This window comes from Ornithodoros turicata, chromosome 2 (genome assembly GCF_037126465.1).
Source record: "Ornithodoros turicata isolate Travis chromosome 2, ASM3712646v1, whole genome shotgun sequence".
NCBI lineage: Eukaryota > Metazoa > Arthropoda > Arachnida > Ixodida > Argasidae > Ornithodoros > Ornithodoros turicata.
In genome coordinates, this window is record NC_088202.1 from 46,728,860 (window position 1) to 46,736,203 (window position 7,344).

Consider the following 7,344-nt stretch of genomic DNA (forward strand, 5'->3'; position numbering starts at 1 on the left):
GCTACCTGCGGAGATGCAGCTGACCAATGAGCGAACGCGCTCCGCGCAAGCGCATCACTGCTGTGCTGTCGCGTGCTTTTCCAACATGGCTGCCTCCGGTGAAAGCACGTTGGCAAAACAAGAAGCTCTAATTTCAGAGGTCGAGAAATACCCGTAGCTCTACGACCCACGCCGAGCCGAGTACAGAGATTCATTCAGAGATTCAAAGTTTCGCCGACCACATCACGTTGCCCGTTCATGGCTGCCTGTGGAATGGAGACGTGGTGGAGTGGAGACGTGATTGGTCAACCACAAGCGTTTGACGTATCAAGAACGCATATGTCTGAACAGCGTGTCGTACGACAGCCGCCTCCGCACTGGATCCGCACCGTAACCGCAACGGAGAGAAGTTGTAGTGTGAACCACGCATTACGCTGCTGCCACTCCAACCGTCAACGGTTCAAAGCTCGCGCTCGCTCGCGCCCAGAGTGTGTGTGGATTGCTTGCTGACGGTTGAGGGAATGTGACCACACACACATTCTAAATCCAAGAGCACGAGTTTACCATAGGCTCGCACTTTGTCCAGTTTTTATAGAATAAGTACATCTATTAAGTCGGGATTTATTTTCGTGATGAAGAAGTCTTGCGAGGTGTTGGCGCCCCAATCGATACTACCGTGGTGACACACTTGGCGCGGCCGCGAAGCTCTCGCAGTGACCCCCTGTTGGTGACAGGCATTCCCGTTCTTTTTTTTGTGTGTGCCTTTAACTCTGCTTGCAGGCATGAGCGCTGACGTGGAGATCGCAAGATGCAGTGCCGTGAGACAGTTACTAACCGCTCTCTGTGCAACGGTATGTCACACGTTTTGATGACTACTTCACACTGACATGCAGTTCTAGCAATGTGTTTTGAAATTGTCTTTCTTGCAGGTTAAGTTCGTACGTAGCGACAAGCAATGGATGGAGTCGTTGCGAGCTGGTAGAGAAACTCTTTCTCGCCGATGTTAGATCAAGAAAGGCAAACTGGACGGGAAGTCACCAGTCCCCAACTTACGAAATGGCAGAAGAACACCATCGCCGAGGATCTGACTGCTTAACGAAAAAGTTTAGTCGTCGTCACTCGTTGGTTATTCGAATACGTGCCCCATGAATTTAAGATTTGTTGATTACGGCGTGTCTGTTGATGATCAAGTGTGACGTTTTCAAAGACGTGTACGTGCTGAATCAAGTTTCTGTTGTAATTAGTTACTGTTCCGTGTGGTTGCTGTGACAGCTAGCTTCGCCCCCATCGAAACGGATTTGGGGAGGCAAGGCACTAAACTAATCTGATATACCATAAAGTTTGTTAGTTTAGTGATAGGTTAAGTTAGTTTAGTGCAGCTGTGGCAGCCTGCCTTTACTTCCCAAATCCGTTTTGGATTATGAGGTGAAGCTAACTTTCAAATAGTGACGCCTAGCAAGGAATGCCGTTGTGTGGTTTGAGGCTGCTTTGAAACTGCTACTAATTTGAAGAAAGTGCAAGAGGACCAGTGCAAAGCAATGAATTTTGACCTTGCTGTTCCGACGTCACAGAGCATTTAGCTAGCAAACTGCGGACTGATGTTTACCTCAGGGTCATTCTACGCTGAATGATCCAAAGGTTTTACGCCCCTGTCTCCCCCGTCCATCAGTTCTTTATAAAGAAAAAAAAAATACTTCGTACTACAAATAGGCATTTGCCGAAGTTTCACTAAAAAATATCGAGCCTTTCTGCAGTTACGACGTCTACAAATTTATGCATTCGTACAAGTCAGCCCTCTCGGCTTCTCCCTTCGTAGTATGGTTTGCGTGATTTGTCCCCTCATAACTTTTGACGCCTTGCTTATTGGTAGGACGGATTATCTATGGTATTTTTTAAAGGGACTGTAAAGTGAAAAATAACCCCCATATTTTAGCCCACTATCGTGCACAACATTATTGTTTGATAACACATAGAAAGCATTACTTCTCAGTTCGGCATATTTTTTACGTTTAAATATTTAGAAGACTGCCGGAACATGGACGGTGCTGTCAACGAACGGCGAAAAGGAGCAACTTGGGTTTCGGGTCCAGGTCTCCCAGGGATTGGTCAACCCTTACCACGTGAGAGTTGATTTTGTAGAGAACAAATTGACGCACATTATCTTAAAGCTAAACGCCATTTTAGAAATGACGCTCACTTCCATAGTTTCTACATTAATAAAGCGCTCAGCTACTTCGCAGCGACGAGCTACGATCCGCCGCGGCATCTGCAAGGCCGTCTGTGTTATCGCGTTTATGCGTTTATTGTCTACGTCGTGGGTGGTCATGTTGGTCGCGCGAAGCAGAAAATGGAAGTGAATGACATGTCTGCGTCTGCTGTGTCACGTATTCGAGAGACCTACATATGCCTTGTGTGGTTTTGGTGTTCGGGGATGCAAAAACATCTTCGTTCATCTTCGACGATGGGCGTTTTCTACCACACGATTCCACAGGAGAGTGCGCGAAAACGAATGTGGTTCGAAGCACTCGGCTATTAGATACTGCAGTCCTGTCGTGCGTGCTGAGCTCATTTTACTTCCGATGACTACGAAGATGCCGTGGAGGCGAATTGCGAAGACGTCCGAAGCAAACTGCCGTTCAGTAACCAGTAAGTTTGCTTCATCGAGGTGACGAGTTCAACACAACGTCTCAGTTATGTACAGGTATCACACCATTTAACTTATGTTATCTTACTTGTCCCGTACTGAACGTTGTCAACATCAACAACTTTAATTTTAGGGCTTTCCTGTGTTGAAGTGGCGCAAGACTGCTCCGTGTGTGTGTGTGTGATCCAGGCACTCAAGTTGACATGACAGAAATAGCTGAAAGCAGGTATGCAAAGTCCACAGGTGGAATTGCTAGATTTGTTACGTGTTGCAGACTTTGTGACATTTTTTGAGTCTTTGGACAGATGCAGAACATTTGTGTGACGTCAACAGTAGGAGAAGAAACCGATGAGGACTACTAGCTTCTTTGAAGGGTAGAGGAATACTTCCTGTCGAGATATCATTATGACTAAGGAACGCTAATGAATTTTCTAGAGATGCATTTTCTACACTTGAATGCCCGGTGAAACAGCAAAAGTTCATTGTCTTTGAAGCCCCACTACTGGAATTGTTCAAAGCGTGTTGCAGCTACAGTGAGCCATGCAAAGTTACCACATCATATTGGTCCTAAATTTGCAGAGTTCCCATATCTGGGACACAACGGTCATTTCAAACCTTTATTGCTTTTCCGATCCTACCTTCTCAGAGATTAATTTGGTTCTCCATGCGTTGTATTGGCACTGCCTTTTTCTACTCACGATTTCAGTTTCTGGTTCTGTTGAATAAACCTTCAATTGAGAGCTTGCAGCCATCACGCTGTCTACTGTGTTTGCACCTCATCTATATTGATGTGCTATAACGGTATAGCACATCAACATGCCAACAACCTACCAACAACAACCAAACAACCTTGCCTTGCCTTATCAACATGCCAAATCTTTTTGTTGCCGTAGATCATAACTTCAAAGAGTTTTCCTCTGCACGCTGCCACGAGTGAAAAGTGTAGGGTAGTCCTACCTTTCGATGGAAACTACACGATTTGGTAACACCCACATATCTAAAATTTTAGTCGACGGAGATTTGCTGTTTCTGTACAAACTTCATTGAGCATTTGTTCTCTCTCTCTTAGCACACGTGAAGAACAGTTCTCATCTTCATCAAGGTGACAGGTCATTGTTGGATCTGTTTGCAGCATTATTGCTCCTGTACTCTTTTCATCAACAGAGAAAACAAAAGTGCAAAAATGGTAAAATATAACTTGCTCGTTAAATTCAAAAGGAAAAGACAAAGCTGTTTATATTTCTCTTGTTTATTTTGTTGCAGGTTTTACAACTCTACCAAGTACGTCAAAAGATCAGGGGGCAGAAAGTCCTACTCCGTCTCCTAAATCCCTGGACAATAAAAAAGAAAAATATAGTTTGAGTTCTGACAAAATGTTGCTTCTGGTCTTATATTGTATTGCAATTAAATGTTACGATGTGTTTGTCGTGTACAATGAAGCCAGTTTCAATTTGCAGGGCTGTCAAAATTACTTTACAAAAGTACATCTCAATTACAGTAACAACGAGCTTACGCAATAAATTATTTAGCCATTTTGGAGTACTATTGCCCACACCAATGCTGCATGGTTAACTTTGAACTCAGATCAAGGGTTGCTAATACTTGAAGTCAGCCCCCAAGTCCTTCTTTACAAATGTTAGTTTGTGATATGATAATGAATCAGTTACAAGTACTCTTTTTAGCAAAACAGAGTTAATTAAGTGTTAAATTCAAATCGCGGTTCAAACATTAATTGACATTTGGAAACCTGGTCAAGAAGAATTATATATTAAAATGTTATGAACACAGTTCAGCTGAAACGACACTGCTGAAAATTATCTTATTTATTCCTCATATATACAAGACATGAGTTTAATCTTCAAATACAGGTATGACCCAGATTACTTAACCCTCCAGGAACAAACTAATATTTATAATATGCTGTGACTGCAAAGAAAGAGCAATGAGAAAAACTTGCAGCAAGCAAGAAATGAAAAATTGCATTTCTACAACTCTGCACAATGATGGGAAAAGCATCTCTAATAGCATGCACGACGGAGGCAGGAAGAATACTTTCTATTGTACTTTCTCAGAGCTCCCCATATCCTTCTTGTTAATAGCATTCGTCATACCATCCGAAGGCGTAGTGCACGGAAGACGCCTTTCACATTCAACCTCCTCCACAGCTGCGGAACTCTATGCCATCCTTTTCTTTCTACAACACATAGCTGATTTTACACCCCGGGAATGGGCAGTCTTTACAGACTCCAAATCTGCACTTCACGCAATTGAAAATTCCGGCATACGAGGCCCATCCGCATCCCTAGTCACAGATGTGTTAATGGCTTACCACACTATCTACGCCGCAGGCCACCGGCTAGTTCTCCAGTGGGTGCCAGCCCATTGTGGTGTCGTGGGGAACGAGCAGGCCGACAGCGCCGCAGATGCAGCACTCTTGTATCGGAAACGGACCCGTATTGTTCTGCTGAGAGGAGACCGCCGTTCAATTCTGCGACGCCTAGTGACACCCCTGGCTTCCCGCCAACGGACAACCGACATTCTCCCCCCCCCCCCTCTATGTTGAGCAGAGTTGATCCAACGCTCGCTTTCCGCATGCCACGAAACACCTCTCGTCAAGATGCTGCATTAATCCACCGAATGCGCCTTGATGTGGCCTTTACAGCTCAGTGGCGTTACCGCTTGAGACAAGTTGACTCTCCCACCTGCTGCCACTGTGGTGCTCTTGAGGATCTGGAGCATATTCTTCTTCATTGCCCTCACTACCGACCTTCCCGAACCACACTCTCCGAGTCTCTTCGTCAGCTGGACTCTCACCCTTTCTCCCTATCGAAATTTCTTGGTTCCTTGCCCAATCCAGCCCAGCAACGCTCTGCGCTCAAAGCTCTTCTGACATTTCTGGACACCATTGGACTTGGATAGTTATTGTGAAGGGGCTCGTTATTTTATTCCCCCCATTCCAACCAGCAATGGGGTAGATGAAATGGGCGATGAAACTCCCCGCTCTCCAAGGTAAAAAATAAAGTTGTTGTTGTTTCTTGTTAATAGTCAACAGGTGATATAACGGAATTTCATGTAGAAATAAGGGTTTTCCGTCCAGTTTGCCGTTCAAGTAGCGCGTAAAGACCACACGACACTTGCAGGACTTCGGTGTCCGTGTCCAGTCCGTGTCCAGTCCGTGTTCATTGCACGGTCAGCTACTGGTGAGGACGAAGGTGACTCCTGTAAATCTCTGGAAGAGGAATCTTCTGCTGCGAAGCACACACTTTCCAGCACGCTATCGCACGAACAGATGTTCTGTGTGGGCGATAGTTCTCGAATGCGGAATTCTAGCGCACTCATGCTCAAGAGGTTCGACATTCTCGACGTAGAAAGTGGTCACAAATGCCCACTGCCATTTTCGTTTTGGCCGGATCAGCGAGAGACGCGCGCGTATTAGTGCGTACTCGTCAGATGGCGCGGGGTGATGCAATTGTTGCTCGGCTTCCTACTAGGTCCCTGGATATGCAATCATCATGGAAAATTCGATTAAAGAAAAACTACAGCGATTTCAGCGGAGTTCTTTGACATTTGAACTTTTGAAGGTTCAAGCTTTTCGCTGAACATAAAGTTTCGACAGGTTTGTATTCACTTTTCAGTGAAGGGAACCGAGAGGTGTCGGGCACATATCTGGGGGCCAACTCTCCTGGATTTCGTTCAGTCTCCCAATTGTACGGACCAGCCCTTCAATCTCTCGCAAAATTGGGGACCTGGGCTTTTATTATCTAATTTTCATTTAAGTGCTGTGCGAACGTATTCCTGGAGAATTAGACAGCCCATAACACGTGATTCGCGGCATGACCATCCATGGCTGGAGGTGGCGGCAGATAGCGGGTTTGGTTCTGTCAGTGTTTCTCGAACAGACGTGCTATTGTCCTACCGTCAGTCCACTCTGGAACAGCAGTTTTGTCGCCTCCGATCGCGCTCTCCAAACAGAAGAAATATCTGTACGTGTTCGTCATAAATGTCAAGTGCCTTTTCACAGGTTCTCTGGTTGAACACGACCAGTCGCAGAGTGTAAGCGACAACGTGTGATCGCTGTTCCAGAAGATGTTCCCAAATTGTGACGGAGCGAAGGGCTACAGGTGTGGAAGAATGAAGACTACTGCCAAATGAGTGGGGCTGCACGAAATGCAGTGTCCTGAAATTATGAATCTTCGCAACTGCGGTTGACGGAAGCAACGATAGCACCTCGCAGCTCCACCCGATAGTGCCAACTTATGACATACAGGAATTGCAATACAGTGGCAGTACGATTTCAAATGCAACACGATTGCAAATGCAATGAGATTAACGTATCCCCTCTCCCCAGTCGCACAGCAGGCAGTCTCCCAAATTGGCTGGTATGCAACCAAGACGTTTGAATCATTTGGCAAATGAATTACCCATAAAGACTGCCTGGTGTCGTTTTTTCAAAGGGTTAATTTACATTAGTCAAATATTTGTCAGCTGAACATATCAATGTTCAACTGACAAATATTGGACTGTGGTGTTATGAACATAGCATTACTGCATTACTATATGTGGTCAATCGCTTTCTGTGTGCCACTTGAAAGGCACTAAGCGTGCAGGCATGCTACTAAATAGGTAGCACATTCGACAGCTACATTTGGACACTCAGCATCTATTGAAATTTGTTCATAAATTATTCGAACTTGATATTTTGCATTTTTGAACTTAGACTC

General features: G+C 45.1%; 1 long non-coding RNA gene across 1 annotated transcript; it reads left to right on the forward strand.

Moving 5' to 3' along the window:
• The first annotated feature begins 2,381 nt into the window (after window positions 1-2,381).
• On the forward strand, window positions 2,382-3,212 carry LOC135385366 (uncharacterized). Its single transcript, XR_010420392.1, has 3 exons — window positions 2,382-2,680; window positions 2,757-2,849; window positions 2,929-3,212. It is a non-coding gene; the product is annotated as an uncharacterized LOC135385366 (long non-coding RNA).
• The last annotated feature ends 4,132 nt before the right edge of the window (window positions 3,213-7,344 follow it).